General features: G+C 38.0%; 1 long non-coding RNA gene across 1 annotated transcript in view; it reads right to left on the bottom strand.

The window, feature by feature from the left end:
* The window catches only part of LOC129485857 (uncharacterized), a 69,365-nt gene extending 46,392 nt beyond the window's left edge, over positions 1 to 22,973 (bottom strand). The window contains exons 1-2 of the long non-coding RNA XR_008658794.1: positions 22,858 to 22,973; positions 20,533 to 20,632 (exon numbers count right to left, since the gene is read on the bottom strand). This is a non-coding gene — a long non-coding RNA (uncharacterized lncRNA). The remainder of the gene's footprint in view (positions 1 to 20,532; positions 20,633 to 22,857) is intronic.
* Positions 22,974 to 25,518: the final 2,545 nt, after the last annotated feature.

Genomic DNA, 25,518 nt, shown 5'->3' on the forward strand with positions numbered 1-25,518 from the left:
GTCATCTTTGTACAAAGTGATTTTTGTTGTTTTATTGAAATTAAAGTATGTGTAGAAGGGTGTATATAGATTATGAATAGCCAAAGGAGTAGATGGTATTGGTTATTAAGATATTATATCTCAGCATCAAACCTAAGCTTCTCTGCTGTTTTCTGATGCTGGAGTTGGACCTCTGTAAAACACATTTCTCCTTTGCCAGCTGCATCTTGCTTAGGATCTGCTCATAGGGATGCTAGAAGGAAGACTTGAAGGCTGGAAGAGGAAGAAGCACTCATTTCTATTTTGCTTCTTGTTCCCACCATGTCACGGTAGCAATGGTTTGTTAGTTATAGCTTGTGCCAGCAGCATTGCTTCCAACGTGTAGTTAGTTCTCTCTAACCCTAGAACCAGCATCGCTGCATGTGCTCAGGAATGCAAATGCAACTGCAAGCAGCACCCCTTCCTCAGGGGTCAGAGTCCCGAATCCACAAGTTTCCTCCTCCATGCTCTTAGGTTTCTATAAGTCCAACTTCTTCCCTTTTCTCTTCTCTGCAGGCTTAGAGGTGCAGTTACTTCCTCTGGGATACCTCCTTGTCACCTTTTTGCCTTGATACCTTATATTAAAGTTTCTCTGTAGAATAACTCTCCTGACTGAACCTGGACTGATACAATGGAAATAATATTTGTATCATAAAGCTGTGTGTGTGTGGTATGTATTATGTACTCTAATTCTCTAAACAAGTCTATGTATTAGTATATGTTTTGTATGTATTACGTATAAATATATTTTGTACATAATATACTTAGAATAGTATGTGGCACATAATTTATTCTCAGTAAATATTAGCGTTACTACTAATAAAAATTAATTGCACTGCCTTGAGAACTGGCATTTTGATGTATAAAAGTCCTGATTTCGGCTAATAGAGTTTATGTTAACTGCAAACTTCAAGACACTTTCAAAAAAGTGAAAAATATATATGGAGAAGGCAAGGGAGTTTACCTAAGTTTTCTGAAATGAGAAATAAAGTCTTTTTTTCACTGAAATAGCCTTGGAATCTTGATTTCCTTTCCTTTCCTTTCTATTCTTTTTGGATATCATATGGAATATGGAATATGGTGGTCCTGAATCTTGACATGCCAAGAAATATATGAAGCAAGAAGATAAACTACTATGCATTAACCTCTTGCTATGTACCAGCTAATTTTCAATATTATCCAGTGCACCTTCACCATAAATCTAGTGAGTTAGGTATTATTATTCACATTTTGTAAATAAGGGAACACAGATTCAGAGAGCTTATAAATAGCTAGTCTTGTGTTACATATACTGGCAGAGGCGGAGCTAGGATGTGAAATGAGATTCGTATCTACAAATACATAAATATCATTAGAAAGGAAAAGTCAGGGTATGCGCACATTTATGCGGAAGATTGCAACAAATATAAGAGGTAAAGAGTTAAAGTCCACACAATGTTGAAAATTTTTATAATCCAATGAGAAAAAACTCCAGGCAGCTCAAAGAAGAGACTTGAGCAGAGTCACACAGCAAGGGTGTGCTACAATCAGAGTTACAACTTGAGACTGATCAGTAGACAGTAGTCTTCCATCTAAACCTCACTTATCATGGAATTAACACCCCTACTGCTCATTTGAAAGAATAACCCAACTCCAGTCATGAAATCCATTGGCTTATATGAATTGTGAACTCTGTGGGATTAAAAAAATCCCTTTCATCTACTAGAGGAATAAAACACATTATTTACTAAAGTTTAATTAGACACATAATGACTTCTTCATAGGGAGAAAGAAGAAAGAAAAATCTACATTTCCAAGTGCATGGAATGATATTGCCAGAAGAGATCTGGTAAAGAGGGCCGTTAGTGGTCATTAGCCTTTGTCTGCCAGGAAAAATTAACTTTTGTCTTCTTCCAAAAAGGTTTACCCTGAAAGGTTTCTATTGATATTATTGAAGTAAAGAAATTCTCTGCAGGTAAATTTTACATGGGGATATGTTATTTAATGCTAACAGGATATAGTAGGGAGAATTTTCATGGAAGCATGTCAATGCTAAACATGAAGAAATATTTCCATGTGGGACTGGCTTGAATCCCATTAATGTAGGTATTTCGCAATCTAGGAGTTCTAGGAAATGCAAATTATCCATTTCTAAAAGTATCGATTTTTAAAGGTTTTAAGTTTACTCTGTCACAGACTCCATTAAGCACTGTATTAGTCATAGACTAGGTTTATGCTGTGATAACATAAACTCATAATATCAGAAGCTAAAGACAACGAAGGTTTTATTTTCTCCTCATATGGAGTCTCTTCCAGGCATGGCTGGCTCTCCAGAGCAGCCGCCCATGTGATAACTTCATCCTCCAGGCTTCTTTAACTTCATGGCACCAGCACACCAATATGAACCTCCACAATCATTGTGTAGCGAAGGGCAGACTGCAGAGTGCAGCACTAGCAATGAACTATTCCTACTTAGAAGTGACACAGATTATCTACACTCATATTCCATTGGCTGTGTCATGTGACCACACCTGGCCTCAAGGACATGGGGAAAGCAAACCAGATAATGGCAAAGTGTGGCAATGCCTACCCAGTGTCTCATTTACACTTCCCACAACCCTGTGATGTAAATACAATATTATCTTCTTTTTGCAAATAAGAAACCTGAGTCATAGAGTCATTAAATACATTTCCTGGTGTCACAGAGATATACAGTGACAGAACTAGGATTCAAACATCAGTTGGCTAACCCCAAAAATGTGCTCTAGCCACCGTGCCTTCCTATGTTCCTGGATGCATTTTGCATGGGCTCCTGAATGGATGTCTACTTTCTGCCATGATTATTGCTCTCAGGAAACACTCCCCTAAGAATAGAGTTGAGAAAAGTTTAAAGTAACTTTGAGTCTCTATCTCAGCAAGAGAGAGGAACAACCCACCAGGGATCGCACTAGTAATGTTGCAACAGACTACTTAAGCTTTTTAATTTCTTCGAGTTTTTTTCTTTTACCTCCTGAATTCTCCAGACCAATGAGCAGGAAAACCTTTATAGGGAAAAGGATTGTGTGAGCTTGTCTTTGGGTGAAGCAAAGAAGACAATGTCTAGGGAGATGACACTCCTTCTCTACAGTCTTTTGTGCAGAAGATCCACCCTCCTATAGCCACCAACAGATAGAGTGGTGGTAACCTTAGAGAGAAGAGAGTAGACTGTGTCCCTGAGGTCTGCTGTAGGAAACAGAAACAGCCCTCCCTGGACTGAGAAATGCACCTGAACAAAAGCAAGGCTCTGCTGCTCTGACCTATCCACATTAGGATGTGGTTTTGTTTCTCTGGCATTGAAATGGGAGGGCAAGGTTATCTGCTGTTCTCTTATGACCTCTGTCACATTTATTGTGACACATACCTAGTATGTCTAAGGGATACTACTAGCTTTAAAGAATTTATAATCTGGTAAAGCACATGATACACGAGCACAAATAAGGACAAATGGCAGATGCAAGAGGTCCAAGCAAAGTGAAAGAGGAGAAATTGATTACATCTGGAAAGACAGACCCAAAAAGAGTTCATGGGAGTGAGCATCTACACCTAGAATGGGCTTGGAGATAAGGACAGAAGCTGTGCTGGTACAGACAAAAGGCAAAAGTATATAAAAGAGAGCAAAACAATTAGAAAAGGAATGAGGTGCCTCTAGTCCCAGCTACTCGTGAGGCTGAGGCAGGAGAGTGGCGTGAACCCAGGAGGCGGAGCTTGCAGTGAGCCGAGACCGCGCCACTGCACTCCAGCTTGGGCGACAGAGCAAGCCGTCTCAAAAAAAAAAAAAAAAAGAAAAAAAAACAAAGAAAGAAAATTAAATTAAATTAAAAAAAAGAAAGGGAATGAATACAAAAAGGCCTAGCACTGATTTGAGAAAAAGTCAGCAACCCAGTTTGGATAAAGCATCCAATTGGTAAAAGATTTATATCAAGATACATAGGGAAAACTATGTTGGAACTAAGTCATAGAGATCTTGGAGGATTTTTTCTTGTGAGAATCTACTGGATGGCTTAAGTTAGCACATTAAGACCAAGACCCCTACAGTAAAAAATATACAGAATATTTGATGTTGCCAAAGAAAAGAAGTTAGTCTGCGTACTCAGGTTTCAATTATAACTCCACCACTTAATCACTATGAAACTTTGAGAAAATTATTTAAATTCTCTGTACTTCATTTTCTCACATTTGAAATGGGAATAATGTTAATTAGGGGTGTTGGGGATTCAGTTATATAAGTGATGTGAAGAGATCAAAATCATACCTGGCACATGGTAATCAGTCAATTAATGCTAATGTTAATTAGCTGCTCTTATTCCTTGACACATACTATCTCCCTCTTCATTTGGGATATGGCAATAACTGACACAATATTAATTTCCCTGTAGAAAGGGTTGGCACTCGGCATAAATGTTAAGTTCACTCACAACTCCCTGAACTTAAAGTTAATTCTCAAGTTAACTCAAATCTGCTGAAAACACAGAACTCATTTACAGGCTAGAAAAGAGCAAAGATGGGCTCAAAAAAAAAAAAAAAGTCACTTTAGAGACTACCCACACAATGCTACTCACTAAAGTGTTGTGTCTCAGAGTGATTCCCTCTTATTTTACAACATATTAACAAACGTAGAGATAAACTAAATGTGCCTGTTGACAGCCTCTACGGAGCTGCCAACTGAATGGAGCATCTTTGAGGTAGAATAAGGTGTTAAACCATTATCATTGTCACTGGTGTTTTGATTGGGTGAAAGGGCTGGTTGTAGATTTGGTCTCTACACATATTCTCATGCCCCCTCTATCATAAGCCAGAGGCTAGGGAGAACATCTTTTTTCTAGGCTTGACTCAACACTTCTAGACCCTCTGCTTACTTCAAATTTAGGGGAAGGCATACAAAGTTACCTAAATGACTTGAATGTAAAACGTAGGCAATACATTTTTTTGTTATTGTTGTTTAGAAAAAAAAAAAAGGTAGTTTTCTCAGTTCTCCCAAATGCTGTACCTGTAGCCAACACTAAATAACTTGCTTAAAATGTGGCCAACTGTGCCATTTATTTTATTTAAATTGTGGTAATAAGGAGCTGAGTCATTATAAAGACTGAAAACTCTGTCTTAATTTCTTTTTGATCATGCAATTTCACAGTGACTAGAAAAAACAGTTCAAGACAGAATAGCATAATAAGAATGATAGTTGTGGAGATTCAGAATATTTAAAAGGAATTGTTTGGCCAAAAGGGTGAAGGCTGAGAGGTGACACAGTAAACATCTCAAGTATTTTTTCTTCTTATGAGAGAAAAAGTAGCACTGATTGAGTTTCTAATATATTTTTATGTACTATGCCATGGATTTATATATGCTTTCATGTCATCACATAAGAATCTCATATAATAAACAAGGGAACAGAGGCTTGGAGAGGTTAAATTACTTACCTGAGATTAATCAATTAGTGGATAACAGAGACAGAACTTAGTTGATTAAACAGGTAGTTAATCAAGAGAAAATATATTTGATAACAGAGCTGTTACTTCAGAAAAATTGGTTGCTTCCTCGTGTTTATTGTAATAGCACTTGAAATTTACAAAACAAAGCAGAACAGAAAACTTCCTTTATCTTGACATTTATATTAGATTCAAATATATCACTAGGTAATATAAGGCCTGGAAAATATTTCTTAACTAGTGTTTTATGATATAAAGCTGCACATGTGGGACACGAATTCTAAAGCCCTGAAATAACGAGGGAGAGGGTGCATATCTGTTCTTAAGGTTATTCACAACACAATGCTTAAAGAATTGCTTTGAATTAAAAATGTCAAAATCAGTGTTACTTGGCTCACTCTCTTGAATCTTTTCAATTCTGTACTAACTAGCCAAACATATCACTTCAAACAAAGATAACAAAAATCCATTCTTTCCATATTTATATGAAATTTAATTTCTTCTGCTCCCCCCCACATTTTCAAAATGCCTGAACCACAAAATGAAGGGAATGAGTAACAACAGTGGTTTGGACAATGCCTTCGTGAGCTTTCCTATCGGGAAAATGGTTTATAAATAAAGTCCAGCTAAACCAAGATAATTCATTGATTTAAATATAGTCATTCTTTCTTATTTGGCTCCTAAGATTAGTTCTGAATTCTGACTGATGTCCACACCATTGCTTACATGTTATTCTGCCCTTTCTCATCGTGGAGGCAAGCTCTGAACCCAGAATCATTTCTATGCAACAAACAACAGTGAAGCACTTTCTCCATACCAGGTACGGGGCTGGACACTCAGGAGAAAGATGAACAAGCAGACCCTCTTCTCAAGGAGCTCACAGTCCCTGTGTAGTGAAACAAATCATTACCATATATTGTGTAACAATAGAAAGTGGCCCAGAAAAGGGAGAAAAGTTGGATTTGTGGGAGATCGTCTTGAGACTGTGGAATCTTAAAAGAAGAAAACAAGTTATGGGATTAACAGGAGAGAAAGAGACTTGCTGCTGTACCAAAGAAAATGCTTAAATGTCCATCTCTGGGGAAGACTTAGATCTTATTGTCTGTAGAATCTTACCTGGGAAGTTTTTTAAACTTCCACATGAGAGGACTAATTTAATCATAACTTGAAGCAGCAGCAACATAGGACATATTTATTTATAAAATCTTTCTCTAGACATTGATCTTGTAAGTGTGAAAAATCAGACAGATTTTCAACTTATAAAAGGAACAGCCCTTTGTATGTGTTATTTTAATCATGTAATTTGGCATCTATACCTGAGAAATAGCAGATGGACCTTACAGGACAGATAAAGCAACATGGGTAATTTTTTCCTTCTTCTTTTAAAATAGCTTCCAATAATAAATATTAATAAATTCTAAAAAGACTATTTAGCCATCAACAAGATCTTCTTTATTTTTCTGTTGTCTGGAAAACCCTTAAGCAAACTCATTTATTTTCTTTAACTATCACAAAGTAGTCACAATTCTTTAGGGATTTCTTGCTTAGCATTCTAACCATGTGTGTGCCTCAAGGTATTCCTTTCAATGGGATGAATTTAGACTACTTATCAGAGGAAACAAGGAGGCAGAGGAAAACAAGGAAACAATGTAATAAAAATGTAATAAATTACATTTTTAGGAAGGAAGGAAAAAATGTAATAAAAAAGAATCTAGGCTGGGTGCAGTGATTCATGCTTATAATCCAAGCACTTTGGAAGACCAACATGGGAGGACTGCTTAATCCCAGGAGCTTGAGAACAGCCTGGGCAACATAGTGAGACCCAGTCACTACAAAAAAAAAAAATTAAAAATTAGCTGGGTGTGGTGGCATGTGGCTGTAATCCCATCTACTTGGGAAGCTGAGGCAGGAAGATCGTTTGAGCCCAGGAGGTTGAGGTTGCCATGAGCCATATTTGTACCACTACACTTTAGCCTGGGCAACAAAGCAAGGTCCTGTCTCTTAAAAAAAAAAAAAAAATGTAAACCACAAAGTCATTCTGAGTTGAAGCCATCCTCTGGAGTCAGGCTCCCTGAATGTGAATCTCACCTTTACTGTTTATTACTTAATAGATCTTGAGCTACTTACTTACCCAAGGCCTTCTCCTCTCATCTGTGTGGGCCTAATAACGAAACCTACCCCTATGAAGTTGCCGTTTGAAATAAAGAGAAAAGCCACATCATACAACTTAGCACAGTGCCTGCCATAAAGCACATAATATTAATTTATCTTCTATTATTTCAAAAAAGCCCAATGTTCAAACTGAGTGTCTTTGGATGAACAAATGTTATTCTCTCTAAAAGGGATGGGTTGATGTTTGTTCAAGACTCTCCACACCCTTAGGTTCCTTCTGCCACCTGCCAATATCCCTGCTGTCATTTCCTGTAATCATTCATTCTTTAATGATATTTTTTCTATTTAATTTGAATTTATTTAGAAAAACATAGGTTTTGCTATAAAGGAGACACCACTTTTCTCAAATAAAAGTACTAAAATATCCAATAAAACAAAACAAAAATACCTTTCCTAGATTCTCTAGATTGATACAGAACACCAGGCTATTTACCAAAAGTAGAGTTTACATATATAAATTTTGCAAGGGTAAAAATATTCCTTGAGCAGGATTTACAGCATAAGCAAAAGTGTAGAGTCATAGTTGTAGAATTTTAGGATTCAAAGTGATCTTAAAGAATGCCAAGTCCAATGTCTTCATTTTACAGCACAGAAAACTAAAATCCAGAAACAATGAGTAGCTTTTCTTTTCTTTTTTCTTTCTTTTTTTTTTTGAGACGGAGTCTTGCTCTGTCGCCCAGGCTGGAGTGCAGTGGCGCGATCTCAGCTTACTGCAAGCTCCGCCTCCCGGATTCACGCATTCTCCTGCCTCAGCCTCCTGAGTAACTGGGACTACAGGCGCCCGCCACCACACCTGGCTAATTTTTTTTTTTTTTTTTTGTATTTTTAGTAGAGACGGTGTTTCACCGTGCCAGCCAGGATGGTCTCAATCTCCTGACCTCGTGATCCGCCTGCCTCAGCCTCCCAAAGTGCTGGGATTACAAGCGTGAGCCACCGCGCCCGGCCGACAATGAGTAACTTTTTTTTTTTTTTTTTTTTTTTTTTGAGACAGAGTCTCGCTCTGTCGCCCAGGCTGGAGTGCAGTGGCGCAATCTCGGCTCACTGCAAGCTCTGCCTCCTGGGTTCACGCCATTCTCCTGCCTCAGCCTCCGAGTAGCTGGGACTACAGGTGCCCGCCACCATGCCCGGCTAATTTTTTTGTATTTTTAGTAGAGACGGGGTTTCACCGTGGTCTCGATCTCCTGACCTCGTGATCCGCCCGCCTCGGCCTCCCAAAGTGCTGAGGTTACAAGCGTGAGCCACTGCGCCCGGCCGACAATGAGTAACTTTTTAAGAAAGTTTAAGCCAGTTCATGAGCTAAAGGACTCTCTCACAAGTCCTCTGAGGTGCAGTCAAGTGGCCTTTTGTTGGGCCTAGAATAGGCTAATAAAACCCCACGTAGCTCCAGCATCCTAAGGAAAACAGAGAAGAACGGAGAGACAAGTACCGTTTCTCAGGCCCTGCCCCAGAGTAGACCCCTGCCACAGTGGAGAAGTTGGGGCTGCTCTACCTTTGCCTCAACACCCATGGTTCTGGTATGACAGTAAATCAGAACTGATAGGCATGGTGACCCAAAACTGTTCACACTGAATAGTGAGAAGCAGATTCACTGTGCATTGGTTATCAGCGTTTCCGAGTCAAGTCACAGAGAAGCCCACACACAAAACAAGTTACCCGAAATGCATTTCTTACACACAGGCAGCAAGGGACAACAGAAGCCTAGGGTCCATTGTGAGGCATTCCCGAAGGCTCGGGAAAGCTGCCTGGTGCAGATAGAGTCTTTTCTACATATGTCCCACTTGTACCACAGCTGAGGGACCCCCAAAAGGCAGCCTGCCCCGGTTATATACCTCAGGGTCACATGACCCACCGGGCTAAGGAACTGAGTGACATTCTTTTTCTAAAGACGGACTGGAACAGAAACCAGGCTCTTCTAGCCAGTCCTTCTTCATCTCAGGCTGTTGCATTTCCAACACATTCTACAGTTATTCTTAAAAACTAAAAGTAGAATAGGGGAGAACTGGGGAATTAGGGTAACCCAAAGAACTATCCTGCAATTAGTCCAAGATTGCAGGACCTATTCAACCAATTAAACCTGGGAGAGAGATTGTCTTCCCTTGGTAATATGAGTGACAATGAGGCCTGTTTCAGGCTGCCTACAGTCAATTTGTCCATCATACAGAGAAAGTCTTTCTGTAATAGGACAGAATGAAGTCAACAAGTTTAAAGAAAAACAAGAAAAGTCAACAAAAACAACGAGTGAGCTGGAAAATGATGACAATATATGATGACATAGTTAAGCCACCCAAACCCCACCATGCAGAAAGGCCATTCTTCCTTGGACTTCCTGGCCACATGAGCCAATAAATTACCTTTTCAGCTTAAATGGATCTAAGATAGATTATTTGTATTTGCAATGGAAAAAGTCCTAATGCAAATACTTATAAGTTTTTTTACTACTATATACGTAATATCATTACCCACCTAATTTGACAGCATTTGTTTAGTGATTCGCCTTTATTTAATCTTTTCAGAGAATTCAGCTTAATTTTTACATGAACAATAGCTCCATTTCTTTGTACACTCATATTTTATTGGTTTTATAATAATTATATAATTGCAATAATAAATGCAACTGGCATAATTAGGCTTGTGAACAAATAAAATGGACTTTTTGGAAGCTTAAAATCCAACCTGTGGGAGCAGAAGTGCTTGGCACAGTAGAGAGTAGTCTACTGTTCAGGAGTAAGTGGAGTGCCAAGGGCTTCCGATGCTTATGCTTTTTACAGGGGAAAAGAAGAACATTGATTAACCCATCATGATAGTTAAGTAGAGACTGGTTACAAGAGCTTTTGTTTTACATTCTTTTATTTCACACCCTTAGCACATTACCAGGTACATATTAGGAGCTCAATAGATGTTTGTTCAAGAAAATAATTCTATAAATACTTCTGGAGCTCCTACTCTGGGCAAAGCTTTGTGCTAATCACTGGTGGGGAAACAAAGAAGTATAAATGTTATTTTCAGCTTTCACAGAGCTTATGTGTAGCAAGGGAGGATATTAATTAAAAATTGCCTCTGGCTGCCAGTAACAGAAAGCTGAAATAACAGTGTTTAAACAAATTAGGTGCTTATTTGCTCACATAACGTGAAGCCCTGAAGTTTAGCAGCCCAGGACTAGTATAATTATTCAGTTAAATTGTCAGAAGTCAAGGCTCCTTCTATCTTCCTGCTTTATCATCCTACAGCACACTTTCTGCCTTCAAAGCCACCTTATGGATTGTATTAATCAGAGTTCTCCAGAGTAACAGAACTAACAGGATATGTATACATATAGAAAGAGATTTATTATAAGAAACTGGTTCATGAGATTATGGAGGCTGAGAAGTCCCAAGCTTTGTAGTCACCAAGCCCAGGAAAGCTGATGGCATAGTCTAGTTCAAAAGTCAGCAGGCTCCAGACCCCAAAAGAGCTGATGTTTCAGTTTGAGTCCAAAAGGAGGAAAAGGTCAGCCTTTTGTTCTATTCTGGTCTTCAGCTGATGGGAGGAGGCCCATAGACACTGGGGAAGGCAATCACTCAGCCTACCAATTCAAATGTTACTCTCATCCAGGAACACCATCACAGACATACCCAGAATAACGTCCACCTGAATGCATGGGCACCCTGTGGTCCAGTCAAGTTGACACACAATTAACCATCACATCAATCCAGTTGGTTGCTAGAGCTCCAAACCTCAGAACCAATTATCAGATTTCAGGGAGGAGAAATGTATGCTAAGGGACACATTTGTCAGTGAGTTAATACACTTTTGAAACCTTACTCTACTTTTCATGTAACTTCTTGTTGACATATCATTGGCAAGAACCAATTATAATTTCACGGGTACACTTAGCTGAAAAAGAAAGAGCTGGGGAAATATCTTCTTTAAACTGAAATCACTGTCACCCAAATATTAGGTTGGTACAAAAATGATTGCGGTTTTTTCCATCCCTTTTAATGAAAAAATTGCAATTACTTTTGCGCCAACCTAATAAAACTGGGGTTCTGTGACTAATGAAAAAGAGCAAACTGACACTGAAGGGCTACCAGCAATCTCTTCTACAGAGAGCTAAATTATGTGAAACTCCAAATTCTTCATGAGGACTTCAGACTAACAGCAGACATGAAGCCTTCCTTAAAAATAATTAAATGCAAGTTCATGCAGAAGAAATTTAATAGAGAAGAACATTTATTGCCCCTCAACATAAAGCAGAGAGTCAAATGGGCACAGAATAATAAATGGTTTGCTTCCTAAAAACCTCATTATTGCCTTACGTATTTCAAAATCATCTTCATTGGTAAAAGGCTTTCATTCAATTTCTAATTAAAATTCTAACGTTCAGAAGCCACTTTAGTCTGAAAGGCAAAGCACAAATGGTTTAGGATAAAAAGACACCCCATGTCATGACACATTTCTCAAGAATGACTACAACAGCATTCCCCTGAAGTGTGAAAGTGACTTTAGTCTTACCACATGCATGGCCCAAAGAGTAGAATTCCAAAGCATCTAAATGAATTGGAGCCCCCAGGAGTGATAAGTACTACGTTTATCTCACTGCCTTCCTCCCTTTGACAGCCCTTCTCCTTGTTAATAAGCATTTTTTAGGTTCTTAACCTTGCAACAAGCCTCGTTTCTCAGATCACTAATGATTACCCCCTCTTGCAGTGACATGCTCAACAAACACTCCATTTTGGATCCTGAAAAACTTGTGAAAATGAAACAACACCAGATTTTCTCACTGACATCACCCTGCTTCTAGTGACAGATCTGAAATGCCTGTGCACACTAAATTTGGTGTTAAAAAAAACTTTAGCTGGTGTTCAAACTGTCAGAAACGCTGTGGAGGGCCCTGACTTGTAACAAGATGTGGCTTATTGTTTTGACAATTCTCGTTTTTCCTCCTTCTACGTCCTGCAAGGTTTTGAAAACATAGGTGAGATTAGAGTAAAAGATTTTCCATCTTCCCTTTGGATCAACAATTCTCATCCTTTGGGGAACTCACCTTTTGCTTCATTCTATGATACAGCCTTCCTTTCACCTTCTGAAGACATTTTATGGCAGGAATTTACTGTTTCAATTTCAATTAATTTTGTTTTGACAATCTCTTGACACTATTTTATGGTTGAAGACACCCTGGGGTGTGGCAAAACCAAGATTGTGAATTACTGCTCTCTTTGTTCAAAGAAAACAGAGTTGCCCCTTTATGAGAAGGCCAAGATAAAAAAGACTAGAAGGCAGTAATTTGAGACTGCAAATTCTCTAACAGGACTCCAAATTTGTTATTAACTCCACCTTCCTTAATGGAAAATATAGAAGAGAAAATTGCAACTGATGAAGAATGGTTTAAACTCCTGAAAAATCTTGAAAGGATTCTGGATTTTTTTTTATTTTTAAGAGAAATTTTATTTCTTTTTTCATGACAAAAATAAAAGAGAGGAAAAGGAACTTCTCTAAAATTTTTGAAGCATTATGACAAGGAGATGCTTATATCATTAATCTCAAGGCTCTATGGTGTAGTAAAATTATTTTCAAACTGCCGCTTGGAACCGTTTAGACAAGAAGAATATGTTAGGGGATTTAAGGGAGGGGTCGCTATCCTGGAGGCTTGAACGAGAGAAGATACACACACAGAGACACACAGAAACAAAAGAAACACGAATCTGTGAGTAAGAAACTTATTTTATTACTTATTCTTCCATCAACCAGCTTTATAATTATGGGCAAGTCAGTGTTTGTCTGTCAAATGAGAAGGTTAGATGATAATGAGGTCCATTCAAGTCCTAAGTTCCATGCTTTCACGACTTTTATAGTTTCAGGTCTACAGAGAAGAGGGGCGAAACAGACTTTGGAATTGCAAGAATTATAATGATCTTGGACGAAAGCCGGTCGTCTTTCATTATGAAACCCTCTTCTGGAATACAATTAAAGATCAGGTGAGGGGAGGAAAGAAATGCAGAGGAAATTTCATAGAGAAGAACATTTATTGCCCCTCAACATGATTTAGAATAACTAAATTTATTCTGCCTGTACCTGAAGAGAATATTGTGACTTTGGAGATGGATTCACTCTTCCTATTTAGCTACATATTGAGATAATTAATACATTCATTTTTGTGTCCCCAGTGGAACACGGCTGGAGACAAGAATAGAAAGGAGATCACCCAAAAGCACCCTCAGCAAAATGCTCCATGCTTCCAGGCCTTGGGGGAAGTCTGGTTAATATTCATGTCCAAGTGGCCCTGGAATCAGGCACGTGAGCATAGAAAATTGTCTGTAGAAACCAGTGACCCTCTAAGCATAACCAAGCAAAAGAGGAAGACATTTTCCCCATAGGATGGGACAGTGCGAAGTGCAGGCATTTCTAGAGCAGTTATGTTGCTTCCTTTATTCATCCATTCGTTCTACCAGTGAGTGTTTGTTAAATATCACACTCTGTGAGAGATGCTACGGAAATGCAAAAAGGAAAAAGGAATCATGAAGTATCCACACTTTATAGGTGGAGGCATTTTCACAAGCAGAATAACATGTCAAGTGCAGGGATAGGGAGGTATATGGTTTCCTGTAGTTGCACAAAGAGAATATTCACCATCCAGTTTGTAGTAGGTCATCAGAAGACTTCCTGAAATAGCTGATATTTAAAGAAAATCTTAAAGTGAGTAAAAAATAGCTATTGAAAGGACTTGAGAAACTGGGGGCAATATTACCCCAGGAAGAGGAAAAGTGTACAGGTGAGAATCTGCATAGCCAGGCCCGAGGGCAGTGGAAGGACTGTTAGTCACAAAAACCCTCCCAATGATTCATTCTCTGCCTCACCCTCTGTGAGCCAGGGTGTGGTTAGGATGGATGTGGTGAGTAATATTGGGTGCCCTGGAGGATTGCTTGCACCTGAACAAGGCAGAAAGCATCTCACCCTTTTCTTTCTCTACCTGAGGAGTGGAAGTGAGTAGTCAAACACATTTCTGAGCTCTGTCACAGCTTTATTTTTCTAAATCTTACTTCTGACAGTCTTCTGCTTAAAACCTAATCATCTGGTTTTTCTAGATTTACATAGAATAATGGCTGCCTCTTAACTCTAATTCTTTCTAAATATTCACCCAAAATCCACCTGGATAAATATAAGCAGCAAATAAAACGACCCATAATCTATGCTTTCTGCAGGAAACAGAAAATGCAATAATGTGAGCTTAAAACACTGGCAAGTAGGGAAATTTTTTAAAAATCCAGTTTAGGGGAAGAGTAAGGCAGAGATATGAAAGAGGCCAAAAGAAAGAGGAAAGAGGAGCAGGGGCCACAGGAGAAATAGGGTAACAGAATCCAAATAGAATTCCCTCAAAAAGCTAAATCCCCACCATGCAGTGGAAAATACCAGGAACAAATGTAGAATCTGGCAGATCTGAGTACTGGCTAGAAAGAAAAGAAAAGAAGAAAGAAAGGAGAGAAATGAAAGGATTTGCATGTAATCAGGACCCAAAGCAGCAATATTGGAAACTAACACTTCTGCCTGGGAATGGGGCAACTTGAGAAGGAAACATGACCCATGGACACTTACTTGGTAGTGAAGGTAAAAAAATATATATATATAAAAACAAGAAATTGAGATTTCTGGTGTGTGTGCACATGTGTGTGTGTGAGAGAGAGAGAAAGTGAGAGAGAATCACAGAACAGAATACACAAAAATTTTCCACACACAAAAATAGCTAAATTAATTAGAGAAACTGCACTTCACCATACTAAATGAAGAGGGTAGTCTTGAACTAGGCAGCTTGATAAGCCTGTCAAAACTTTCATTTTGGTGTGCATACAACTGCTATTGCAGGTCCAGAAAATTAGACATTCAAAATAAGTATGAAAAGTAGATAATATCCATACAAAGTCAGACAAAAAAGAAATGAAGAAAGAATTAAAATGTACCAGCTGTTAAAAATGCTCCCCAAAATGTCAACCATGAAGCAGAAAAAAACTGCAACATAAGAGCTCCACCTGAATTAAATATCTGAAAACAAGAATGTGTATATGTAAAATAAGTATCTCAAATCAGAAAGGTAAAACTCATAGCAAATATGAACAAAAATTAGGAAGATGTAAAATGACTGAACACAGGAAAGAAATAGTAGAAAAAATAAAATTCATCCTAGAAGTGAAGACAACATTACAAATTGCCTGAATGAGAAAACATTGGATTGAAATTTAGTAGGGACCATTGAATAGTCAAGAAAATAAAAATAGGGCAAAGAATAAAAATAATGAAAAGGAAATAATTTAAAAGGATCAAGGGAAAGTATTTGGCATAGGCAAAGCAGATGCAATATACATATAATTGGAGTCTCTGGGAGACCAAAAACAAAAAAACAACAACACAACAGAAAAACATTTTAGATCATAATCCACTTTTTTTTCAGAAATAAAAGACCTATTTGCATAAATTAAAAGGACCTATGGTGTATAATGTGTAGTGAAAATTGTCCTCATGGCCTGCAAAGCAAAACAACAACAAAAAAGCCCCAGATTATTTATAAAAGAAATCAAATTGGCATAAGATTTCCCTACTGCAACATGCAAAGACAGATAACGGTGGAGAAACATTTTCAAAAAACTCAAACAAAGAAAGCGCAAGCCAAGGATTTCATATCCAGCTAAGCTGTCCTTCAAGTGTCAAGGTTATAGAAACACATTTTTAAGATATGCAAGAATCTAGGAATACTGTACATGTGCCCTTTACAAGAAAATCTACTAGAGGACAAATTTGTCCAAAGTAGAAATAACAGAGGAAGCTTTTTTTAAAGGCAGAGAAATGAAAAAGAAAGGTGAGGGTCAAAGTATGTAAGTTAAAGCTCAGAAACCAAATAGTCAAACTCCAACTAAGAAAAAGGAGAATGAAGAACATTTTTCACCTGCTAGTGTATAGATAACTACTAGAAGACAAATAAAAGTACTTCTAAGTACAAAAAGATGTAAGACAAAGCAAAACGAAGAAAATAATAGACATTGACCGATAGATGCTGTGAAATACCACCCAAGTCCTCCTTCACTGATTGAGAGAAAAGTATAAAAGCCCAGCTCCCCTTTTTACTCTAACTCAGGATAACTCTAAAAGGCCGTCTTAGCTTCAGAGATTTCTATGGGTTTGGCTGAGGCCTTTATTGGGTTTGCATCACTGCAAAATTTCACTTTCTTCCTTATCCCCCTTCCTTTACCTTCCTTCTACAGGTGTTCATCAAAGAGTATCTACTAATACACACCTAGCATGCTAATCTGCATCTCATAGTTTACTTCCTAGAGAATGTAACCAGTGATGGTTGACAAGAAGTGGTCTTGCAGATGCTAAAATTGAATTTTGGAGCTGGATCACTTACCAGCTAGCTGGCCGGCAATGAGAACCCCATTACTGATGATTAATCGAGCATAAAGCAGCAGTGAAAAACTTTCACTGGGGCAATCTGGGATGGTGTATTGTTTAATGGGAATGCACTAATTGCTGCAACGTATCAGCCATTGGGAAAAAATGAAGGAAATAGAAGCTCTAAGGAGAGTGGAATTGGGAGACCTATTGCTAAACTATTCCTAAACTTGATGGACACCCTGGGGAAAGATAACATCATCAAATCATAATCAATAATCATCAAATGAAATCTAAATGTGAAAGGCAGAAAGCTTCCTTGGTAGCATAACAAAGACTTTCTAATCACTTGCAACAGAAAGGTAGTGAAACCTAAGGATTGGTTTTAAGATTTAATAATAAGAGTAACTGTGTTCCAAAGAAGGTTAATCTCTATCATGACACATGAGATGGCAAAATCTGAGTTGATGGACCTGAAAATCTTGAATGCCCTAATTCCGCTGAATCCTTTGAGATGAGAAAGTAGCCTACTCCTCCTACTGAGCATCAGTACATTCTCTTAACTCTTGGGTAAGGGAGTGAGAAAATCACATTAAACAGAATACACACAACTCCTCCCCCACAAAAAGAGAACAATTGATTAGAGAAACCACTTCACCATTCCAACAGAGGAGGGCAGCCTCTTCCTGATATAGGTGTCTCTCCTTTAAACAATCAGCACCCACTCATGATCTTTCATTATCTCATTTCTTTGCTTTTAAGTCCAAACCTAGAGTTAAGTCATAGGCTATCCCAGCCAGGAGTGTGTTGAGCCTGGAAAAAGGTGGGAGGTGACTGCACAGCTGCATGACTTAGTCAACATGTACCAGAAGGAGCTGGAAGAGCACAAATGAGACTGATTACAAAAAAATGCTTTGCCAAGGGCAAAAGAAAAAAACTTGGATAAGAGGAATTTATCAGTATGGGAGTATTTAACAGCCTGGCAAAAAGCCCTGGGAAGATGGTACAAACACACTGTAAGGATGGCCACTAGAAGTATGAAAAAAGCAATGGCCCCCGGGGGTGGTGAGAAAGAAATTCCAGAATTTTTGTGGCAGGTAATAGAAGAAGCAAAAGAATCAAAGAAGTGGGCATGTTAGAGTGGATATATTATGTAAAGTTAGAAAACTCACCAGATAGTGATATGCCATCAGTGAGGCCAGGGGATACACTATTTGTCAAAGGGCTAAGGAAGGAGCTGGTGAGAGGGACATCAGTGTCATTGAGATGTTCATTAATGCTTGTTAGTGTAGGGCTGACAGCAGAAGATGCCATTCCCAACCTATAGCTCTCTAATAATAATGAGAATGATAAAACTTCAAAACAAAATACTAAATAGCAATGTGTGGGCTTCGTCAGCAGCCTTAAGGATGAAGCTATTGTAACAAGTGGTAAGATTGAAGCAGCAGCCAAGAAGAGCTGATATGGAGAGGGTTATGAGATGGTATTCCTAGGGGCAAAATAGAAGAGTAGCCAATTAGGGAACTGCTCAATGTGTGCAAGCGAAAGAATTCAGTGGCAGATAATCACAAGGCAGATCAGGGGAAAGTTCCCAGCCCCCAATTCTAAATATAAAAGTCATGATTCCATCCCAGTTTCTTGTCCAAATGAAGTTACAAACCCAGATCCCATAGACTGGAATGGAGGACAGGTCCCCAGGAGAAAGGACCCCACAAAACCATGGCAAGGAAAAGTGGCAATGATTTCTTCAAATAGTTCTCTTTCTTTCAAATAGGGACCTAATCCTGGGGAATAGCAAACACTCACATATTTCAAGGACCGTTGCATGTAGGAACCAAGTAATTATTAATACCCAAAGTGTTATTATGCCACCTCCACATTAGAGTCCTGGCCCAGGTCCAGCTCACAATGGGCCCACAGGATTCATGGAACCACTTAGCAGTCATTTCTCTAATCTCTGAATGTGTAATTAAAATAGACATAGTTGGTAGTTTCCATAACCTCCAGATTAGGTCATTGTCCTATAGCATTAGAGCTATCGTAGTGTAGAAAATAAGTGAAATAGAATAGAAATACCTGAAAACAAAATGATTCAGAAAGGCAAAAAAGAAATGAGTGAAGCAGATGGACAAAAGTATACTAGTCAAACGACACCAAGGAAAAGAGAGGATGCATCCTTCTATCATATAAGAATTTATGCTCTAAAGCAAAAACAGAAAAAAAGAGAGGCTTTCTTGTACTAAAGGCCATACTTTTCAATGAAGACATGACACATATAAAATTTTTGTATCAAAAACACAGAAACCACCATCATAAAGGAAAAATTACAACTGACATACAGAGAAATGAACAGAAGCACACGACTATCAGGAGAATTTAAGCCAGCACTTTCAGTCCCAGACAAAGACTAAGTGAACAGAAAATAATATATTGATTATATATTCATTATATATTTATATTTCTATAAATATCTATATTTCTATTTCTATAAATATCTATATTTCTATTTCTATAAATATCTATATTTATATTTCTATAAATATATTTATATTTCTATAAATATCTATATTTATATTTCTATAAATATCTATATTTATATATGTGTATATAATTTGCTCCTTGATTAAAACGTGTAGAACTTCTCAAATGCACCTAAAACATTTGTAAACATTGACAATATAATCATGACTCAAAGAAAGCATAAAATACATTCACAAAGTAGAAATAATATTAACAACAATCTCTGATCACAAAGTAATAAAACTAGAAATTAATAACAAAACCACAAAACAAAACAAAAATTCTACTTGGAAATTAGAAAAAAAAAGAGAAACTATTATATTACTCTTGGGTAAAGGGAAAATGAAAACCAGAATAATAAGTTTTGTAAAAATTAATGATAAAAACCCTCATTATATCAAAATGTGTGGAATACATTTAATGCAGTAATAAAAGGAAAAAATTTATAATTGTAGATATTTTTGTTAATAAAATAAAAAAAGAAGAATTACATCTAAAGAAAAAAGGACAGATAAAAACAGTTAAGCCAAAAAAAATTAAAGGAAGGAAATAAAAATAAAACTGAGATACTAATGAAAGAGAAAACGATAATCAGTAAAAACAATTAATAAAATGCTGAATCTATGAAAATTAAAAAAAAAAATGGACAAGTCAACTGTATCGGTCAGGGATAAACCAAAGAAACAAACCAGTAGGTGATACCTATTAAGAGATTTATTTCGGAGAGTTGGCCTATGTAATTGTGGTAGCTGGGTAGGCACATCCAAAACTCACAGGGCAGGCTGTTAGGAAGGACAGGATGGAATTCTCCTTCAGAGTTGCTGTCTGTAGGAAAAATTTTCTCTTCCTTAGGGAAGCCTCAGTTCTGCTCTTAAGATCTTTGAACTGATTGAATTGAGCCCAAAGATTACTGAGGATAACCTCTCTTACTTAAAGTCAACTGTATTAGTCTTCTCAGGCTGCCATTAAAAAAAAAAAATACCAGAGACTATATGGCTTAAATAACAGAATTTGATTTTCTCACTGTTCTGGAGGCTGGAAAGTCCAAGGACAAGGTCCAACAGAGCTTGGTTTCTGGTAAGGGCTCTCTTCCTGGCTTTCAGATGGCTGCCTTCTTGCTGTGTCTTCACATGGCAGGGAAAGCGAGAGAGCGAGCGAGAGGGGAGAGAGAAAGAGAGTCTCTTCGGTGTTCTTCTTATAAGGACATTGATCCTATAGAATCAGGGGCCCACCCTTATGACCTCACATAACCTTAATTACTTCCTCAGAGGCCCCATCTCCAAACACAGGCACTGGGTGTTACGACTTCAACATATGAATTTTGGTGAGATGCAATTCAGTCCATGCCATCAGTTAATTATAGACTTCAATCACATGTACAAGTTATCTTCACAGCAATACCTACGTTGATGTTTGATTGAATAACAGAAAAACTAAGACTATAAACCTAAACTAAGTTGACACATAAAACTGACCATCACACCAGTAGATAACAGAATTTGATTCCTAAAAACAGGAATAACAGTGAGATTGTAATGTAGCCAGGAAGTCTTGATGTACCCCATTCAATTTACCAGAATAACCTCCCCACCCAGCCCCTGACAGCCAATAGTTTTCTCTACACCAGGGCCATTCTAACTTCAAGATGCCTAAGAAGCACCGGGAGATCTTGCTAAAATATAGATTCTGATTTAGCAAGTAGGATGGTTTGGGGCCTGAGATGCTGCATTTCTAATATGTTGGCAGGTGAAGCTGATGCTGTTGGTCTAAGGACTCAAGTTTGAAGAGCAAGAGTACAATCAGAATATAATTATGAAGCTCCTGAATGTCCAATTTAGTCTTACTCTACCTTTTCACAAATATTTCCTTTCTATTATGTGTCTAAGGATACGCTGGAGTGCTCATTTGTGCTGAGGAACCAACTCCTGGAGGTTGTTGCTACTGGCCCTGAAACATGGAAGCATCAATATTACACATAGACATTAGCAGCTCATGCCAGATTTAGTCTGGCCTGACAGCTTCTTGGCTTTTAAATTTACTTGAATAGCTATTTCCTTAGGTCACGAACCTACTACCTAGATGGCTGGGTCAGAACCTCATGGACCTAGAACTACTCTTCCCCTTTTATCCACCCATCTTGGTTTAGGGCACACTGATCGTATTCTTTCCTACTGCAATGAGCATAACTCAGAGGCCCATTGCTCTTCCATGTCATAAGATCTGCTCTGGGCTACCTGTGTCCACTACAAGATATTTTAATAACTTTTAATATTGGAGAAAAAGAGTTAGGAACTCTATATTTTTATGCCCAGAAGTCACCTTATCTCTTTGGAGAAATCTGTCTATATTTTTATCTATTTATATTTTACCTATATTTTTTATCTCTTGCTGCATAAGAAAGAATATAAAATCTCAGAGGCATTTTGTATTGTTATGGGATCAATTGTTCCTTACGTTCATAGTCATGAAGCACTAACTCCCAGTACCTCAGGATGTGACTGTTTTTTGGAGATAGAGTCTTTAAAAAGATAATGAATAGAAAATAAGGTCATGATTTTGGCCAATGGCACATTGATAGAAGGAACAGCATGACACTTCTGACCCTAGGGCTTAAGGGTGAGGTCTAATGCTATATGACTGATATCCTTATAAGAAGAGCAGGCGAGGACACAGATGTGTATACACACAGGAAATATCCTATGAGTACGCACTGAGAAGGCAGTCCTCTGCAAGCAAAGGGAGAGGCCCCAGACAAAATGAAACCTGCCAACACCTTGATCTTGGACTTCTAGCATCCAGAACAATGAAAACGTGGATTTCTGCTGTGTAATCCACCAAGTCTGTGGTATTTTGTTATGGGAGCCTGAGCAAACTAACACATATTATGATAAGTGTTTGCTTCTTATGTTCCTGCAAGTTGGTTGGGATAGTTTTGCTGTTTAAGTATCTGCACATAGCCCAGGGATCAACTGATCTAGGCTAGAAGAGCCTAGATCTCGGTATCTCTGCATCAAACTGTAAGCCTGCTGGTCAGCCAGGTAGTTCACTATGGACCAGGGGGTTAGCCAAGACATGTCCTTCCCATGAAGATATCAGAGGGTTAAGACAACAGCAGAAACCTGTGATGCTTAAGGCCTAGGGTCAGGAGTGTCATGCTGTCTCTTCCACCAACTTGCCATCGGCCAAAGCAAGTCATATGGTCAAAGTCAAGTTGTTGGGAAATATATTCAGCTCACACCAAGGCCATGGTAAAAGTGTGAATATAGGGACCAGTAATTAAGTCTACCCCAGACACCAGGTACTCTGAGTTCAGAATAGTTTCTCTTGGAAAGAATAAAGCATAGCTTACCAGCGTATCCTTCGTGATAATAATGTTTTTACATTTGTCTTCTAAATTTGATTTCGAGCTCATCAAGAATGGAGGCCATATCTTATTTGTTTTTGAATCCAAAGAGACTAGCACAGTTCCCGAACACTACCACACTGAAAGGGATAGTATGACATGGTGATAAGACCATACATTATTGCATCAGACTCCCTGGATACAAATTCTACTACTTATTGGCTGGGTGATCTCAGGAGACTTACTTAACTTCTCTGTGTCCCTTTTAATTGTCTGTAGAATGGCAATAAAATATTACTTGCCCCAAAGATTGTTTTAAGACTTTAAAAAGTCATTATGTAGAAAGCCATTCAAACAGTACTTGGTACATAGGAAGGACTTGCTAAATGTTAAATAATATACATTGTAATTATGTGGTTACTTACTTTCCTATCCTCTCCTACTCTTTACTCCTCTCTAGATTGTGAGCTCCTTGAGGTCAAATATTCTGCCTAAAATTGTTTTATATGAGGAGCATAGAGTTGGAGTCACTCAAATCTGGGCATGAATCTTAATTCTGCCACTAATCAGAAATTATTTAACTTCTCTTAACCTTGGCCTCTGCATTCACTTATTCATTCATCAAACATTTATTATCACCCCTGCTAGAGTATAGGCTCTATAAAGGCAGGGATGGATGTTTACCTTGCACTTAGCTTCATCCCCAGGGGCCAACATAGTGCCCGATCCACTGTGCGCTTGATAATTGATACATTTTTTAAAAATGTCTTCATGAATGAATATGCCAGGCAGTAGGTGTAGCAATCAAGAACAGGATGAGAAATAAGGCTTGATGTTATCCTTGCTGGAATTTGTAATCAGGAAACAAAAAATAATATAGCTTCTCATAGGGTTATAGTGAAACTCAAGGAGATACTGTATGAAAAGTTAAGCAGAGTACCTGGCACTTAGTAAGATGCTTCATGGTTGTGACCCCAGCAATGGCTCAATTAAAAGTATACATATCTCATATTTTAATAATATATTACTAGAGTAATGTATCAAAAAGATGTTAGAGATAGAAATGAATTATTTAGTGTACCCAATTTTAAGCAAAATAGTAAATCAAGTAACATTTGTGCAACTTAAGTGAAATTCCCAGGAGTTGGTTAATGTTGAATTATAATTGAAAGAGTAAATGAGCAGGGAGAAGATGAATTAAAGAATGAATGAAGGAATAAATGCAAACTCACAATAGCCAAACAGAAGAGCAAAGAAAGAGATGGTGTTAAATTTTGGGTAGTGCTTTTTCAGCTAAAGCTGAATCATTTTCATGATTTGCACAGCCTGCACCTCAGCCAGAAACAACTTTCCCTGGAGGGTTCACAGACTCTGAGAGCAAATATCCTCAGAGGAAGGTAGATGATTCATGAGATGACTCCTAGGGAGACTGTCAGAAATAAAATCTCTAAGGAAAAAAAAACAGTCTGACAGAGAGAGAGAGAGAAAAAGAGAGAGAGAGAGAGAGAGATCAAGGTGATTCATCAGATTTATTTTCTGTTGATCATTCATTTGGTGCTATTTCTAGGCAATATACAATGTAAAGAGAGGTAAAGTGATGTTGAAACGGGAAGTTTACAAAACAGGTTGGCTGAGCATACTAAAAGGGTGTTTGCCTCAAGATGGTACAGGAGAAGTAAGTTTGGCTTCAATAATCTCTGAGGCTTTGGGTCTTCTAGATTCTTCCTCTTGGCAAAATTGCCATAGCTGCATATTTTGAGGAGCTCTGTGGCATCTCTTATTGAATCACCCAATAGATTTTTAACAGCATCACAAGTTACTCCTGAATGGTTAAGATCACTTCTTTTATCCTGGTGTGAAGCATTAAAACTAATAAAATTTTATCTGGCTGAGGGAATCACAGAATTATAACATTTCAGAGTTGGAAAGGTCTTAAAGGCCACAGAGTTTTCATTCTGCACTGAGCATTGGGAGGAGTGAGAAATTTTATGCATTTCTGAACCTGTGAGACTATTACGACAGTCCAAGAGAACAGATTTAAGATGAAGATGACGTTTACTAGCCAGGCGATTGATTAAATTAAATATTAAGAGCATTATCATGAGTGAGCAATGATCTGACTTTAGCAACAGACATTTTAGAAAATGCTTGTCTTAGTTATATACTGGAATTATTGGCACTTTTCCTGCAACCGTTTTTCAGATCTCAGGCAGAAGCACTTACCAAGAGTGAATCCAAGATCCAAGATCCTGCCTTTACTTCCAAGGCCAGTCTTTTTCAAAATATGTTAGCAAAGTTGAGACTTTGATTTTTTTTTTAGGGTTGAACGCTGAGATCTCTTCCCACCCATAAAAAGCCCAGAGAACAAAAAGAGTTGGCCCAGGCATTGAGTGCGAAGGCATTTCTGTATGTTTCTGGCTCTTGTAAAAAAGTAATTTCTCTAACAGTTTAAAGCTTCAGAAATCTCACTTTGCAATAAGCCACTGCTGGAGTCAGATGAGGTCAAGGTTAATGTGCAGAGGGTATGCATTTATTCAATCAGGATTTATTGAATAACTAGCATAGGTTAGTCCCTGTAATACAGACATGAATAATATCATCATCACGGGCATAGAAATATGAACAATGGAGTCTCAGCAAGGAAGATGACTAAGGCTACCTGTGGGA

This window comes from Symphalangus syndactylus, chromosome 7, assembly GCF_028878055.3.
Source record: "Symphalangus syndactylus isolate Jambi chromosome 7, NHGRI_mSymSyn1-v2.1_pri, whole genome shotgun sequence".
Lineage (NCBI taxonomy): Eukaryota > Metazoa > Chordata > Mammalia > Primates > Hylobatidae > Symphalangus > Symphalangus syndactylus.